Source organism: Culex quinquefasciatus, chromosome 1, assembly GCF_015732765.1.
Source record: "Culex quinquefasciatus strain JHB chromosome 1, VPISU_Cqui_1.0_pri_paternal, whole genome shotgun sequence".
NCBI classification, from domain to species: Eukaryota; Metazoa; Arthropoda; class Insecta; order Diptera; family Culicidae; genus Culex; species Culex quinquefasciatus.
In genome coordinates, this window is record NC_051861.1 from 96,208,141 (window position 1) to 96,225,673 (window position 17,533).

The 17,533-nt window shown below is 41.4% G+C and overlaps 2 protein-coding genes across 6 annotated transcripts in view; one reads left to right on the forward strand and one right to left on the reverse strand.

Moving 5' to 3' along the window:
• Positions 1-17,533, reverse strand: part of LOC6037960 (neurogenic locus Notch protein) — a 106,647-nt gene that overhangs the window by 80,977 nt on the left and 8,137 nt on the right. The window lies entirely within an intron of this gene.
• The window catches only part of LOC6037961 (coiled-coil domain-containing protein 151), a 33,046-nt gene that overhangs the window by 1,040 nt on the left and 14,473 nt on the right, over positions 1-17,533 (forward strand). The window lies entirely within an intron of this gene.

Below are 17,533 nucleotides of genomic sequence, written 5' to 3' on the forward strand. Positions count from 1 at the left end.
ATTTGACATTCAATTTCGCGCGCGAGAGAGCATGTGTCAGCGCGGCGGAGATCTCTTGCCGGAGATACTGCGCCGGGAGAGCTATCTGCGGCTCTATCAGCCACTTGAGAAAGGCGGAATGTATGTCGCGCGGTAAGGTGGCTTCTCGTAATCAATATAATGCTTCTCGTTCTTTTTTTTTGCGAGCTTACCCGCAACGGGTGGGTGAAATTTATGGCCGCTATTAATTGATTTTTATTGGTGACGATGGGCGAAAGGTTCACGCGTGTTCCGGAGAGTCCCGGCGATGGGGGTGTCGTAAAATCATTAGCCTTCCGATGGGTATCGTGGCCATTTCTCTCTCTTAGCCTTTGCACGCAACTTGGTAAATCAATTTGTCCAAATCGAGGCGCGATCGGTGGAAGGAAACTGGTTTTCAACCCGGGACTTGGCTAGATCAATCTAGCAAACGGCCCAGCAAAGTAGTGAGAATAATCACAGAGCTGGATTGGTGGAAGCCACCACCGATCGCCGCTGAACCGATCAATGGATTTATAATTATAGAGAATCGGGATGGAGCGGGGAGATTGAAATCTCGCGTATTGGAAAGTTTTTCGGGTTAACTGTGGTTTAGCCGCGCGAGTTCACGAGTGTATCGTGTAGATCTGCAGTTCAGAACTTGCTCAGACTAGACGAACGCATACAATCTGACAACTTGCCGCTCCGATGTTCAGCGAAGCTGTCAACCTTGGCATCGGGAATGTCCTCCATCGTCAGCTACAATCTTTTAATTACTTTAGGCGTGATCTCCCCGCCACAAGCGCCTTCGTACGAGCTCGATCTACGACTTAAAGGCACACCTGGAGCCGACTCTTGTTACGAACTGTCGAAACAATTTGTTTCCATGCTCATGACAGTACGAATCCCAGCGGCGAACCGCCACTCTCTGTGCTCTACCAAGAGTCGTTTGAGGGTGACGGTGAGGTGTTCCATCAAGTTTTTATTGTGGGAGACTTTCGCTTGTGAACCACTAACGACCGCCACCGCCTGATGACGTGAAAATAAGCCATCCCTAATTATGCGAGATGGGATCAATTCGGAGCGCAGCAGTGTAAACATTGGCGCTCCAAATTGCGCGTCATATAGCTCGTTTGGACCGTGAGCTGAAAATTTGTTCATTTCACGGATGTTTGGCTGGGAATCGTCGCAACGCTGTCAACGCTTTTGTTCGCTACACGCTGACGCAAACATGGCTAGTCTTGAGTTTGAGCTGGTTTTGCTGCATGGTATTAGATAATTCGGTAGCTGTCAACGCTACACGCTGACATAAAGTCAACCCGAATTTGAGTCAAAACTACTTTTGCTGCATGGGCTTCGCGAACAAACAGCCACGTGTCTCACTTAACAAAAGCAACCTCACGATATTTGCTGAGCACTTCCTTCGCGTGTCCCCGCGGCGGTATCATTCGATCCATTCCGCGGTGGTTCGGTTCGATTCGATATCGCTCGCTGTAATCGGACCGTTCTAACTGTTGTTTGCAACCGGGCGCGCGCGCTTAGCTGGGCACAATTGCGAGCGTCGCGCGAGCCACGTTGCGCTGAGCTGGGCGCTTTATGGTGTGTCGTTGAGGTGAAGAATGTACCGATCCTGTTTAGTAAGTAAATATCAGGAAATTGATATTTAAATAAGCTTTTTTTCTTCTTCTTCTTCATTTGTTACAAATCTAAACGTACACAGCGAGGGGGGACCGGGGCATCCGGTGAGGCGTGTGCGTTCCGGCGCACATCAACGAGCCATGTCAAACGCAAATACTGGCCGCCGCGGACAAAACGAAACATTTTGGATAAACATTTGGAGTAGTGTTGTTCCTCGCATCTTCGCGCGCGCGCTTATCTTTCGCCCCACACCGTCTTTTGGAAACGGGAAATAACACCACGAAAAGCCACGCATGTTTACCTGTCAGCACACTCCACTCCTCGACGCTCTCTAATGGGTGGTTTTTTTTCTGTTGTTGAGACGCAAATTTACAAACAATTATCCACCACTTTGCGAGCGAGGCAACTCGAGTGTGTTTGGACGCGCAGAATTTGTCAACCAAACTTGACATTTAAGAAACTTGAAGACGGAACACTGGAAGCTGAACTCGAAATTTCAAACCTCATCGAGTTTAGAATACAAGTCTATGCAGCTGTCAGAGTTGACGTCACCGCGCGCGAGAGCGCGGGTCTCGAATTAGGTATTCAGAACATCGACCCAAAACAACAACAACAACACTGCCGAGGTACAGACGATCGTCCTGTTTGCCAGCATACGCTCGGCCAAGACAATGGGTTCGATTGTTTGGGGGAGGACGTGATGTGTCATGTGAGGTGACTCCATGGTCTGCGGGGCCAAAAGGTGCTTGCACGTAGACGGTGGCTTTCTTTGCGAAATGAACATGCCGCTTTGGAGTTGAATTAGAAGTGACTACGCTGGACGTTGGCCCATGCAACAAAATGTGCTTTAACTCACAAAATTGCTAGATTTTTGGCAGCGTGTCGTTGTACTAAAAACAAGTTTGACAGTTCTGACGACGAAAGAAGTTAATCTATGCAGCAAAGTGTGCTTTGACTCAAACATAAATTTATTTTGGCAGCGTGTACTAAAAACAAATTTGACAGTTCAAAACCATACAATCACAATAACACTTTCATTTAAATTCTCTCTGTTTTCGTCAAAATCGAACCAACTCAGACTTGAGTAAATGGCGTTAATTCCACTCACATCTGATTGAATTGAATTCTGAGTGGAAGTAATTCAAATCTGACAGATGCTCCATCTACTCATTTCTGAGTAGGTTTTATATTGACAAAACAGAGTGATTTTGAACGTTCGCGTGTAAATCTTAAGTTTTGTATTGCTTAATTACAAGAATACAAATACAAACAAGTTGTAGAATGTAATCATCCAAAGTATCGTGGAATGCAGATCTTGGGGACCGCAATCATAAAAAAATCTACCAAGTTTACGGTAGAAGATCATGTCCAGAGATGTTCCCGGGACCTTTTGGCAACGCTATGGTTTCTTTGACCAAAATTTGAGATGTTCGTAATCATCCAAAGTGTCCTGAAATACAAATTTTGGATTTAATCGCAGATTCAACCAAATTTATCCTCTTGGCATTCTTGCATGAGAAAGGTATTACAGACCCACTTTCAAGTGAGGACAACCATAGCTCGTACCATTGGTACTAACTACCGGCAAGTGCATCCTCATCCCGCACTGCAGTGACACCCGTCAGATAATCCGACGGGCCCACTTCAGAGTGACAGCCATTCCATTGAAATCTAACCCCATTTTCATTGAAGCCCTGCCGCGTACCGAACGTCCTGTTTCAAAAATCTTCTCCTCCGTGTTCAACGACGGGTAATATCCCTTGTCACAACAGCCCGATCTACATACACACACACACAGCCATGCTTCCCGAGAATCGTTCCACATTTTGATATCTTCCTGGTATTGCGCGCACAACATGTTGCACCGCGTACCCCTTGAGAGATCCGTCCACGCAGGAAAAAAAAACCACCAGCACACACCGTTGAGTTTAAAAGGCCTGCCCAATACAGGCGCAGAAGGTTCCGACCAACATTAACAACGACCAACGACTCCCCCTCTGACTGACGAGAGCTGCGCGAGCGGTTGACGTCCCTCTTGCCCAGACGGTCTTGCTCCGAACGAGTACCATATGTTGCCATTTGGGCGCTGCCGCTATTCCCTAACCTAATAATGACTAGTTTCTTTCCTTTCGGTGGGATTCGTCGAGTTCGCCTCTGTATGGGTGTTCAACGGTGGTTGTCGTTGTCGTACAACAAGTAGGATCCGCAGGAGGTTGCAGCTGCTGCCCGAGCACCGCACCACTACCACTGCACGCTCCCTAGACGGTCGGTTACAACTACAACTCTACACGGGGAGATACCTCGGTACAAGGGCAAGGGACGAACGCAAACGACTTGTTGTTGTGTTGCTAAAAAAAGCAAAATAACGAACGCCTCAATAATATTCAGCCGTGGGCCAAATCTTTCGAGACTGCGACGACGAACCGAAAAGGGAGTAGGGGAACAGCATCTAATTCCAGCGTGCCTCTAATGTTGGCAGGTCAGAACTTTAACATGCAATTGGGTACTAAAGCCCTATGTCAATTTTTATGTACAACGGTAAAAAACACGATTAAAAACCATTTCTGATCACTTTTTTTCATTTTAATGCAAAATTTTTTTTGACAGGACAACATTTTTTCGATGGATCAACTATGGTCCCCTTGGAACGAGCTGTCAAGTAGGACCTTTTCTGTCAAGAAGGACCGCGAGGTTAATTTTTCAAAATTGATTTAAAAACCCAGTTTAAACTCTTTGTGGTCGTACAAAGGGTTATTGTACTCAGAAAAATAAGCATTATCGCTGTAAACAATAATATCACCAATCTAAGCTTCATTTTAGGACCCAATTAAAGCTAATTAAAAGCGTTTTCAACTGAAATCGAGTGATAAATAGCTCAATAAGAAGTGAGCAAGCAAGTTTCTATCAAAAGTTTTGCAAAATTAGTTGTTTAAATAGTGAAAATCAGCAAATTGGATGGAGTTAGGAGCGAGAGCTTAACCTGCCAAAGATACGAGAATTTCCCCTATGACGCGATGAACCAGAAAAAGGATGTTGAAAGATATTAATTTACCGTCGTCGTCTTCTTCGTTGCACGGCGGACGAGCAACTCATGGTAGAAGAGAGAAAGGGTCGACGGTGGATCGACGCGCAGTGCAGCAGCGCGGCGGCTTTCGGGAATGCTGTTGGGCCATCACAACGCGCCCGTCAACGAAGACAGTGAACAAAAAAAATCTCTGTTGAATAAGAACATGATCACCGGTGAGCACGGTGAGGGACACAAACCCTCACTTTGGGGCAGCGCGCGATTTTTTTGTTGTTTTGCATTTTGGACGTCGGATTTTTGGGGCCTCTTTTTTTTCTTCGGAGGAGAAAGCCACCCATGAAGGAGTGGCGGTCCGTGAGTCTCCCTTTTTTTTTGGTGGACTTGATGTTTTCATGTTGCAGGCGATGAATATTTATGGCATTTATTCATTCATTTGTTGTACGTGGCCGGGGCGCGATTCAGGGATTCGTTGCGAATTTAATTGCGCGCGCGTATTCTTGCGAATTACTTTGTACGCGGCGTTATGTGGGTCATTGAATGACTCAATAGCGCGGGACACACAACGGGACAGATGATGCTGGATCGAATCGGTGATTGCGAACCGCTTGGGCGGTTCTGTAACGATACTGGGGGTTTGCATTCGAAGGTATTACATTTTGAGAACGCTGTAATTCTGGTATTGAAGTTCTGAGAATCAATATCATAATGTAACTCTAAATTATGATGCAGGTAATACTTTCCCATAATTTCGTAGCCGGTCTACAACAGTGAGTTTGCTATTCTGAAACTGGTCATTGGAAGCAGCGCAAGGGCTGACACCACCTCATGATCTGAACAAAGATAAGCTATATCTGCATTACCCCAAGTCTGATACAGGATAAAATTTATCATATTTGTGTACCTATCCTTGGATAGATATCGTTCTAGATTTCAATATCTCGTCATGACGATGTCACTGAAAATATCTCGGCGTATTTCATCTGCAAAAACATGGTTCAAATTTTTTTTCAAAAGTTACTTTTATTTGTTTGAAACTTACGATGCCTAAAATGCCAAAATGTCAGAAAAATGTCCAAAAGTTCTAAACATCTAGTTAATTTTGCTCCACAAAAAAAACAAAATTGAAAATTTCAAAAACTAAATTCAATTCAAATCATCAAATCTGGACCATATTTGAGCATGAAAAATAATGAAACCTTCATTGCCTTTGTCAAACTTGGATTCTGATTATATGTGAAAAGTATCTTCTATTTATTAGAAACTCTCGACGCTTAAAATGCCAAAATATCGGATATTTTATAGACCCTTGAGAAATTTCCTGAAAATTTTAAAAATTCAAAGCAAGCCATCAAATCTGAGCAAAATTTGAGCATTATTGGTTATCGGTTATTCAATCTAAAATTACTAAAATTTTCAAACAAGCAGTGAAAATAAACTAACGTATGTTTAGAACTCATGCATTTTTTGAATGTTTGGCATGAAAAGACGATTTTGACATGAAATATGTGTTTTGAACGATAATTTCAATTTGAATTTTATTCTTCTTTTTTAATTAAAAACTATAAAATGATAAAATTTTGAACAAAAAATCTGAAGGCAAATTAAACTATAAATTTGCTTAGTTTAAATTTAAATTTATTGATTTTTATTGTTGAAATAATCAATTGAAAAAAACATGTCTAAAAATTTCCCAATAGCAAACATAATTTGTACAGTATTTATGTAAAAAAAGTATTTACACCCCTTGGGCACTATGCACATTTTGTGATGAAACATGTAAACAATTTAATGTTTGGCAGAAAGTACAGAAACCAATTCAGCAATTCTATGGTAATATATTGACATTTAGTTAAATTGAAAGTTTGCGAAATTAAGTTTAGATAAGTTTTATATAGAAAGAGTTATATTAACTTTTATACTAAGTATTTAATAAACTTTATATTCAATCCAAATTATTTTTTTAATCAGTGAAGGATGCCTATTTGGAGTTGGAAGACTGGATTTTTTTTTTTAGACTGGATTTATGGTGATTTGTCAACAAATAACATTATTTATGTTAATTTTTCGAAAGGCGTACAAACTTTTTTTGCACCAAATGAAAAAAAAAAACACTGCATGTAAAATGCTTCTACCAACAACCCAATGAAAACCATTATTTTATTGATACATTCTGAATTAAGGGGTTTAAATGTTTTTTTTTCTAAAAACAAACATGGCCGCCAAATGGACGACCGGATCATTTCAAAATTCAAGATTAACTAAATGATTCAACCAATAAGAAAGTTCAATCGAAATTTATTTCAAAAACTTAAAAAAGAGATGACTTTCCAAAAATCTTTAAATTTAGTGAAATGTAAATTTAAAAGGATAGAATACTTGTGATTAAATGATTTTTTTTATCCGATAGAAATTTGTTAGGAGGGATGGATATGAAGGTATAGTTTGTTAAAATTTGATACCGGAAAAAAATATCACACGTGAAAATCAGATGAAAAAGTTATGCAAAAGTAAGTAAAGCAAAATTCTGCTTTCAAATTATTAAAAGTTTCAGCGGCCTGCCATGCGATACTACGGCAAATCTCCAAAATGGCCCGCGAGGTTCAGCTGGCTGAGGACCACTGAAAGGTTCCAAATGAATTTGGTCATACACTGATACAAGTAAATTCTCGAAATTGTGAATTTTGTTCATGAATTTGAGAACCTCGAAGAAATATATTAACGTTTATAGTACAAATGCACCATAAGGCTTTCTGGTCAGAAATTTACCAACACATTCAAGAATGTTTACATGGTAACTGGAAGATTGTTTGCATCAGATTTCCTATCTCTTTGTAGCATTTTTTTTTTGTCATGCAACTTCTAGCTGGTTTTTTTGACTGACCACCCGATATGTTAGTCAACATATTTCGCAGGGCTGTGTCAACTCGAGCTCGATCATTGTTTGCATCAGGACACATTGACGTGAAGTTCGTAATTTTTTGGTTAAATAACATTTTATTCACTGGGCCTAGAAAGCCTCATACTCATGAGTAAGTTCCTTCGTAGCTCTCACTTTCATGAACAATGTTCACGATTTCGGGAATTGATTTTTTTCAGTGTTTAAGGCTTTCTAGTCAGAAATTTACTAACACATTTAAAGTATATTTACATGGCTGCTGGGAGATTGTTTGCATCAGATCTCCTATCTCTTTCTAGCAAAAGTTTTTTGTCAGGCGACTTCTAGCTGGATTTTTAAACCAACCGCCTGATATGTTAGCCACATATTTCGCAGGGCTGTGACAGTTCGAGCTCGATCATTGTTTGCATCAGGACACTGTGACGAGGAGTTCGTCATGTTTTGGGCTAAATAATATTTTTTCACTGGGCCTAAAAAGCCTTATTTGGGGTCATATTTGGACTCAACTGGCTAGGTGATCTGCTATTCTGAAAAGCTATATAAGCAACAACCTTGGCAACAACCCAACCATAAAAAACGTTATATTTTCCAATAATTTCGTAGCCGGCCTATGGGTGTTGGATCGAAACTCAACCAGACATTGATACGTCATAGCGGTCTTATGTCAGCATCATCAACTTTAATTTAGACAGGTTATACATTTGGATAACTTCGTAGCCGGCCTGCAGATCATTAGATCTTCTAGGTTGGATAACATCCAAGAATCGCTACATGCGACAACCAAGATTTGAATGATGTCTCTATCAAAAATCCCACTCGTTATAGCTTCACCGGCCCCACTGCGTCAACCCCCAACACGTAAGGGATTCGGAGCCCCACCCCACGATATGCAAAACGGCTTTCAAACAAAGCCGCCCATCAATCACCGCTCCGCTTATCAACGTCTCATCAGTGTTAAGTCCTTTTGAATTGATCACCGCGATGTCATTATTTCGACGATTCGCTCATTGATTTAAATGGATCCCATTGACCAAACTCGAGCCCATCCATCCGGCTGGATGCTGACTGACCAATCGAGGTCATCACGACTTTCCACGAGAAAGGTAAACATTGGGCGACCCACCCAAGCCGATGCAGTCGTCGTCGTCGTCGAACAGAATGCGTGGTATTGTCCCCGCGCGTCGCGCTTTTTAGTACCAACATGTCAAAAATGCACCCGAAGAATGGAACCTGCACAGTGCTCGATGGAGCACAGCGCCGCGTACAAAAAAGCCAGGTAGTCACATTTAATTAACAATAGACGGAGATATTTCCCGATCCCCCCGTAGCTACGCTCTCGGAACTCGTTTAATGTTTACACATTAATAAAACATCCATCGGTAAACAAGACCGTCTGTGCAGCAGCAGCAGCAGCAGCACGCTGGACGACCGGGGGTTTGAAATTTATGACTGGTGGTCGACTCCGTCGACACGCAAATTGAAGAACAAACGGTGAAGATCGTGGTCAACGCAGTAGCAGCGATGTTTACCTTTCTCCGGGTGGCGGGTCCCCGCGCTCCCCAACTTGTACGCAAGTTGAATGCAAGGGGAGGGAGCGCAGGGCGCGGGTGTAATTTAACGGTTCTGTGCAAGACGTCGATAATTAAATATTTGAAGTTCCGCTGGTGGCTACCGGAGGACTCGGGAAGAACCGTGTCGTCTAGGGATGCCTAATTGGATTGATGCGCGCGGAACTTTGAAGTTGCGGGATCATACGGCATGGCAAATTGACTTAGCTCCGGCGACGGCATGTTCTACGCGGAGTCGTGTCCCACGACGGTATCGAGTTCACGGGAATATGTATATAAATTATTTATCACCTCGAGGCGAAGCCTCGACGCAGGGAAGTTATCCAACGCAACACGTTCCAATAAAAACCGAATTTGTATTCCTCACCCAATCTTAAAATCCAATAATTTCTCTAGTCCGGCCTCGAAGGTTCCTTGCGTGAGCACTTTTCCAACGTTTCAACTCTCTCATTCGGCTATTATTATTATTATGAATAAATTAACATAATTCTGTTCTAGGCTGTCCGTTCCCTCATTCTCCTATCCCACTCTTCCTCCCTCTTCTACTGCACTCCGGTAAGCGCGCTGCAGCAGTAGGTGCGCACGAAGCTATAGAGCTTCCCGATGTTCTTGATTCCCGGTCGCGCAATCCTTCTACGTCTCCCATTCCACTGATTCGCTAAATTGTAGTAGTTTTTCCTCCTCCCCACCAGGTTCTTCCCTTCTTTGTGCAAGGTTATTATAAAATTCTACATATTTTCATGTTCGATTCCCCGAGTCCCAAGCCGTGTTGTTCCCACTTTATTTGCTTTTCGCTTCGTCTTTCCGAACTCTCCTTCCTGCGGTGCCTCAGTGTTTGTGCCCGAACTCCGCCGTGGAAGTTTCTGTCGGGTTTTGCTTTCCCAAAGAAGTCGCACCTCACCAATACAACCTTACCTTGCGCTGGCCGACCAAGGTGGTTGCAAGATGCTGAACATCCGTGATTTCTCGATGTGTTGGTGTCGTCGTGCACTTTTCGACGACACGCTCGATCAGGTCTAAGGTGACCCGGGGGAGCTCTCCGCTCCCCGTCGCTCCATCCGATCTTCCTCGCGAAAGGAATTGGAAACTGTAACTTTTTCGCCGCAGGCTGAATTATGCACGGGGCCGAAGATCTCGAAAGGGCGGACACTCGGGGTAATTGCGTGGGATGACGCGACGCGTTCTGATGCAGAACCTGTCTGCGCAGCGGACGCGATCATCGGCGAGTGTGTCTTGGTGCGATCGCTCCGCTCGATGCTTTCGTTTAATTATCACCCGAGGGCGAATGTAACCTTCTTTCCGTGCAGCCGCAACCCTTGATGTGTTACCCCGTATGTATCAGCAGGTCGTTCAACGCCCCAATTAGGGCCCCGAGGCGATCACGGGCACTGTCAAATCACGGCGGCGGTGCGTAGTGTGTGTGTTGCGATGGGGTTTAATGGGTTCCAGGACCCGGAGTTGGTCCACTTTGGATCGAGACATGCAAGGGTTGAGGATCTGTGCAGATCTTCCGACGTCACAAGATTGTGTAGCTTAGTTTGAACCACGGATCATACCTTCATGGCTTGAAAGGGTGCTGATCAAGTATTTTGTTGTATTGTTGAACGTTCTAGGTCATCCTGGAACTCCATGGTGCTAAGACCTAGAGATCTTTGGCTGTAACAAGCTTGAGGTAGCTAATTTTAGACTTCGTAACATACCAGCGTATAGCTTCAATGAGTATAGATCAGCTGTTTTGAACGTTTTTAGGTCATCCAGGAACTCCATGGTGCTAAAACCTGAAGATCTATGCCTGTAACAAGCTTGAGGTAGCTAGTTTCAGATCTCGTAGCATATCAGAATAGCTTTAGGGAATATACACAGAAAAAAATATTTCTGTAAATTTACATTATTTATCATGTACCAAAAGGTATCATGATAAATGATGTATATTTCCATTAGGTCCATTGGAAATTTACATTAGATTCATTGGAAATTTACATTAGTTTTGAAAATTTACATTAGTTTTGGAATTTACATTAGTTTTGGAATTTACATTAGTTCAAATCAACTAATTCTGATTGGCCAATGGGAATGAGAAGCTCGACTTGGATTGCAGTAGGAAAGGGTGTGGCCTATGTTCTATTTAAAATGATTCGGGCAGCAAAGGAAATTCTGATTTTAAAAGTTGTTTCACAGGTAGGGACGCATTCCGTCGACGGTCAAGTGGAATAATGCTGGACTGGAATCGAACGAACGACGGGTAGGATGTTCGGTGTTACTGCTGCTACCCGCTGCCGACTGAGCCATCTTCGCATTTTATAAACGAGCGGCTAAAGCATCAACTTGTTCAGGTCGAGGCACAGGCAGTGAGCCAGCGAAGTATGAGAGCGATAGAAAGAGAACCAAACATAACTATTTTTAGTTCGGGTAGTTTTGAAGTCAACGTTTGGCAGAAATACATTGGATATATGATTTACATTAAATAGGAATTTACAGGAAACCGAACGCGAGTAGAAATTCATCAGATTTGAGTTTCCATGCTCAACGTTTCCATTAGATTCATGATTTACATTAGATTTAGATTTACATCGGAGTAATTTCCATTACTTTTTGCTCATTACATCATATTTCAACATTACATTGAGTGAGTTTACATAAGAAACAGCATTTACGTGCTGTGTAAATTTACATATTTTTTTCTGTGTAGATCGTCCGTTCTGAACGCTTTTAGGTCATCCAGGAACTCCATGGTGCTCAGACCTGGAGATCTATGACTGTAGCGAGCTTGAGGTAGCTTATTTTCGACTACAGAGCATACCAGTATAACTTCTAGGAATGTATACATCGAACTACAAAATCGATTACTCCAGCTTTCCCGATCCTACCCGACCCTTTGAACATCTCCGCCGTCATCGCGTTGAAAATTAAATCAACTACCGCAGCCCGAAATTCCATTCAAGCCTGATCACTACCTACTTAAGCCCAAAATACCCCCGCGGAGAAAAAGCCAACGAAAAAACGCCCATTCATCACCAAAAATTCATTGTTTTCCCAAGCCTTACATCAGCGCCTAATCACACATGGCCGAGTTTTTGTTTTCCCTTAGACGCTCTCTAGCGGTCCAATTGCAAATTACGGGGTCCCCCCATTAGCCGGTGGTCCGAAATTTGCATCGGCCAATCACCACAACGAGCGAAGACGACGACCGAATGTGTACAAACTTTCGAAATCGCGAGTACTGCTAAGGTCCGTACTACAAAGTGTCGTCCACGCACATGCACGGAGAGAAATCAGTTCCCAAAAATCGTGAACAAGTGTTCACGAAATTAGGAACCGCGAACAAAGTGTTCAAATTTCATGAACGCTTGTTCACGATTTTGGGGTCTGATTTTTCTCCGTGCACACTCACACAGAAAGGTCATTACTTAACCAACCAATCGACCTGGGACCCGCGAAGCCTCTCTAGTTGCTGCGGTTAATCATCGGGACCCAACCGAACACACACACACACACACTCTCTTTCTAAAATCTCCGCTCCTCCGCTGAACTTCTCTTTCACCGAATCTACGCTGAGTTGTCGATGAGAAAAAAGTTAATTATCTGCACTTTAGAAGGCCACCACCACCACAGTCACCGCCAGATAAATCGGCTTTTAATGACGAGGCTGTTTTTCGTCGTCGACGACGGTTCCCCAATTGAGAGCCGACCCCCGAAAGTTGCTTCCAGCGCGCGCGCGCTGCGACCTCTTCTAGGTTTTGGAGACCCGCAAGAGACCCACAGAAGATTTGAAGGGGAGGGGTGGGGGTTGATCTTTCTCTTTTCAGTGGACACGACAACGACGGCAGCTCTCATTCGTCACGCACGATCACGCAATTATAATGGCGGTCGGGTCCGATCAATAGGGTGTGAATCTGGGTCTTGGAGGGGTACTGACAGCGGGAGGGGTTCCGAACCTCGCTGCTGAAGTTTTGGAGCAAATGAAATTGACAACCTTTTAAGCTTACCGAAGTCTGCTTCAAGGATTCGTTTAAAAAATCCGATCATAGACATACCCGACCTGGAGATTCCGGAAGTCCTGAAGACCTCAATCTCCGTTCAAAAGAGAAAGGACGTCCAGCAGACCTGGAACATCCAGAAGTCCTCAAACTCCGCTGACTCATACTAGTGGCCTGTCGGCGCACCCAAATTACTTCATTCCGCTCACGTAAAGGACGGTCATCCTTTCCCAACTCATCTCCGAAAGATCAAAAGAGGTAGAGTTACTACAGCGGAGGTAAGCGCGCGCGCGCGCCTTCACGATCACAATCACCCGGGTGATGACCGTCCAAAACCAGCAGGAAATTGACTGGGCTGCGACGCGATTGCGCAAAGCGCTGTCGATTTGGCCGGACTTTTCCTCAATGGGCTCGAAGCTCCGCTCCGCTTCCCCCCGACCCCCTCCAAGTTTGATGAGAAAACGCACAGAGAAAGACCCGCCGCGCCGTCTTCTTCCTCTCACCAGCGCAGCAACCGTGTGACCAAAAAGGGGGAGCTTCGAAGTCGCGCGCGCAGTACGCACCCCGTTCATGTTTACCCAAAGCTCTGCGCTCGTAAACACTGACATACGACATTTGGCCGAAAAAAAGAAACGATAACTACAATCGAGGAATACAAACTAGCCCGATTACGGCGAGGACCTCTGTGTGACGAACGCCGCCCAAATCTCGCCAGAATGGGAGCTCGATTCAGTAACTCATCCGCGCAGATCATGGGGACGAGATTGCGCGAAAAAGGCTCACGGATCTTCGGAGACCCTGGGGTTGCATACTAAGCAGGTCAAGCTATGAAACGGTCGTCGTAAAACTTAGGATCGACCAAGGCTTGCAGAACACGTCCGTCTGGTGTGTCGAAGTTTGGGCGCAACCCGGTATGATCCAGAACGTCCAGCGATGTCGTTAAAAGAGCCGGATTCGTTGACTGCTATGATCTCTGGAGGCCGTAAACACCTTAAACATGACGGTTAGGGTGATAGATTCGCATGGTATCAACTCCAGGGTGTCCTCGGAATATCCGTCAGTATTAGTAGCTTTGATTCAAAGTTAAAAACGCATCACTAAAAACTTTGATAAATCCACCTACACGGAGAAAAATCAGCCAGATCATCAAAAATTAAAATTATTGACTGAGTCGTACACACAAAAAAATATTTCGGAATGTTACATCATTTATGATGTAACACTTTTGCACGTCATTGAACATTTAAATTTAAAAGTAATTTGATTTAAATTTGCAACAAATTAAACGTAAAAACATGATTATACGTGTGATTCAACCGTTTACGTCGTATCTCAAGTTTAAATCAACTGAGTTTACATGTGATTCATTTTTTCCGTGTCGAGTAAATTCACATATTTTTTTCTGTGTATGACTGTGTTGTCAGATCATCAAAAATTATAACTAAATGAATGTTTTTTAAGACGTTTTCAATGTTGTACAAAATAAATAAAATAATTCCACTGAAGTATAGATACAGTGTTGCCAGATCGACCAATTTTACGACTTATGAAGAAGGTACTGAATGGTAGTTTCGGAAGTCCTTTTATCAAGATAAGAATAATTCCACTCAAGTTTCGGACTTTAATAACAATTGTACAACATTTTGAAAATTTACCAAATAGAGCTTTGAAAAGTTCTGTAAATTCCACTAAAGTATCGATATTCCATGGCAGTGCTATCAGATCATCAAATTTAATGATTTGTCGGAAAGGTCTATCGAACACTGATAAAATAACGCATAGCAAGGTGATCTGAAAATGCGTAGAAAGAAGATTGACACACAATCAGGGTGACCACTCAAATCGCAATTTTCAAATTCCCGACTTTTAAAACTTTAAAAAAATATATAAATATTGAAATAACAAGCCATAGTTCCCGCATTTGCGTGGAAAAAGAGTTTTAAAATGCATTTTACACTAGTTCGGTTGTTTTGCAATGAATAATTTTCAAAAAATGAAAGATTTGACGAAAACAAAATTTTGAGCGAAAAAAAACTTAAACGTCGAAAATTTTCAAAAATTCGAGAGATTTTTAAACCAACTCAAACATGCTAAAAGTGATTCTAAACGCAGGGAAACGCATTTTAAATTTATTTTAGCTGATTGTATTTAAATTTACATTGAAATTGTGAAGTATTTTGAAAAAAAAAAATTTTTTTTGCTCCCTGATTTTTCGGGCCAATTTTGAAGAAGGGGGAGATAAAACTTTTAATTTTTAAAATCATAGAACGCTTATAACGCATGATAACATGATTTCAAAGAATTTAGAGAAATATCAAGGAATTTGTTCAAAACATTTTTTTAAGTTCCCTTCTAAATTTTGTAAATTTTGATCTGATTTAGTATCTAGTATTTAGTAAATATTTTATTTTTTTCAATAAAAAAAATCAGTTTGATAAGATTCCATGTCATACAACTTTCTTTGTGCGAAATGTTTGAAGAAAAAAATCCGTTTACATACATATTCGCAATAATTTAAATCAAAATTTCTTTTGTTTTGCGTTTTTAATATTTTATCAATTTTTTCATTCACAACGAACAACGATTGGATTTTTTCGAAATTTAATTTTTCCAAAAACTGAAAATCTAGCTTAATTTATAGTAATTTAATTACGCACGGAAAAAGTTCAAGATGCACCGTTGGAAAAAATATTTGAAATGACGCAATGAATATTTTCCACAAAAAAAAAAAACAATGCCAAACTCTGGTTGGAATCATTTTTCAAATATTCAATCAATGCTAGAACAGATTCATAACTTTACGCTGGCCATAATGTTTAAAATGAGGTTTTATTTTTCTATTAGTTTTTAATTAACTTTGTTGTTGTTTGTTTGATAAATAGATCTCGTTTGATAAACAAAATTTAGTTAAAATCTTTTGATTTTTAAAAAAGTATTATGAAAATCTGTGTTAAATGCATTTAATATTCATAAGGATTTCTAATGTCTTAAAGGCCTTTTTATTCTGAAATAGATTGAAATAGTGAAAGGAACATTAATTTTTTTTTTTTTTTTTGGGAGGGTGATCCAGCCGCACATCGTTGATGTCGAAACCTCTAAACTGGGCCCTCGTCCTGTCACGTCCGTCAGTAGTCTTGTCGTACATTACAACTAGAATCAGATCTGCCAATGAATTAGTACACTTCGACCAAATAAACACTGACGCTGTATGGATCTGACTCTAGAATAAATGCACAGTTGTGTGTTATTCATAAGTCCAAAATGTTCAATTATTCATATAAGTCCAAATATTCATTTGCGAATAACTACCTAACTTGAATTTAATACAAGATTTAAAGCAACCTATCCGGAAGCTACTCTTATCTCAAATCCCCGACATTTTAATTATTAACCAAAAAAAAACGTTTCTTTTAAAACCTGTCTGGCTTCTTTAAAAAAAAAAAACAAAAAAAAAATAACAGTTGATATTTTACAAGTCGTGAATTGAAAAAGAGACGACCATTTATTCGTCAGAATTCCAGTAGATCCTCGATTCGCAACAATGCTCGATACAATCATAATCCGACAACCGTTAGTTCAACAGATCAACGAATTTAGTCCGATATCATTTCACTATTGATTGATCGAGACTCTATGAAAATTTTGACAAATTAGAATGGTTTTTATACTACTTGAATGAAAATCACCGATTCTGATTGAATTACTAAATTCACTGTTACTAATTTTGTCCCTAAATAACTAAAGGCAAAGTATAAAAAGTTGATATTTATAGTTAAAATCCTAAATTCTACAATCACTATTTTTTAAACCCGCATCCTAACCTGACACCCACATTAAGATAGGGAAAAATCACATATGTAGCGGTTCATTGTACAAATGTGATATTTCCACTATCAGAGAACCTCCTTGTCTCGATGACAGCTTACCGGCCATCGATTAAGCCCTGAGACTACGCCAAAGTGGGTTCTCGCAGCATGAAGTGGTGTCCATGTGTAAAAATGGAAGCTTCAGCAATATACTGAACACTTCGATTTTAATTCCACATCGAATCAAATCATACTCTTTGCCAAACAAGCATCAAACCTATGACACTCATTATGACAAAGCCCAGGGATAGTGAAAGGAACATTAAATTTAAAATAAAATACTCAAGAAAAAATTAGTGAATTTAATTTGAAATTATTCAAGATTTAGAAAATAATTTTCAAACAAGTATGCTTGAGAATCCCGACTTTTCCCGACTTTTTGACAAAAAACCCAAAACTCACGACTTTTTCTCGATTTTTTTGCGGATTTTGACGAATTCCCGACTTTCTCGATTCTCGCGACTTGAGCGGCCACCCTGCATAATTCAATAAATTTCCAATGCGATAAATTTCAATTCTGACAGGGTGGCAAATCAAATTCCGTTTATAAATTCTTGACTTTTTCT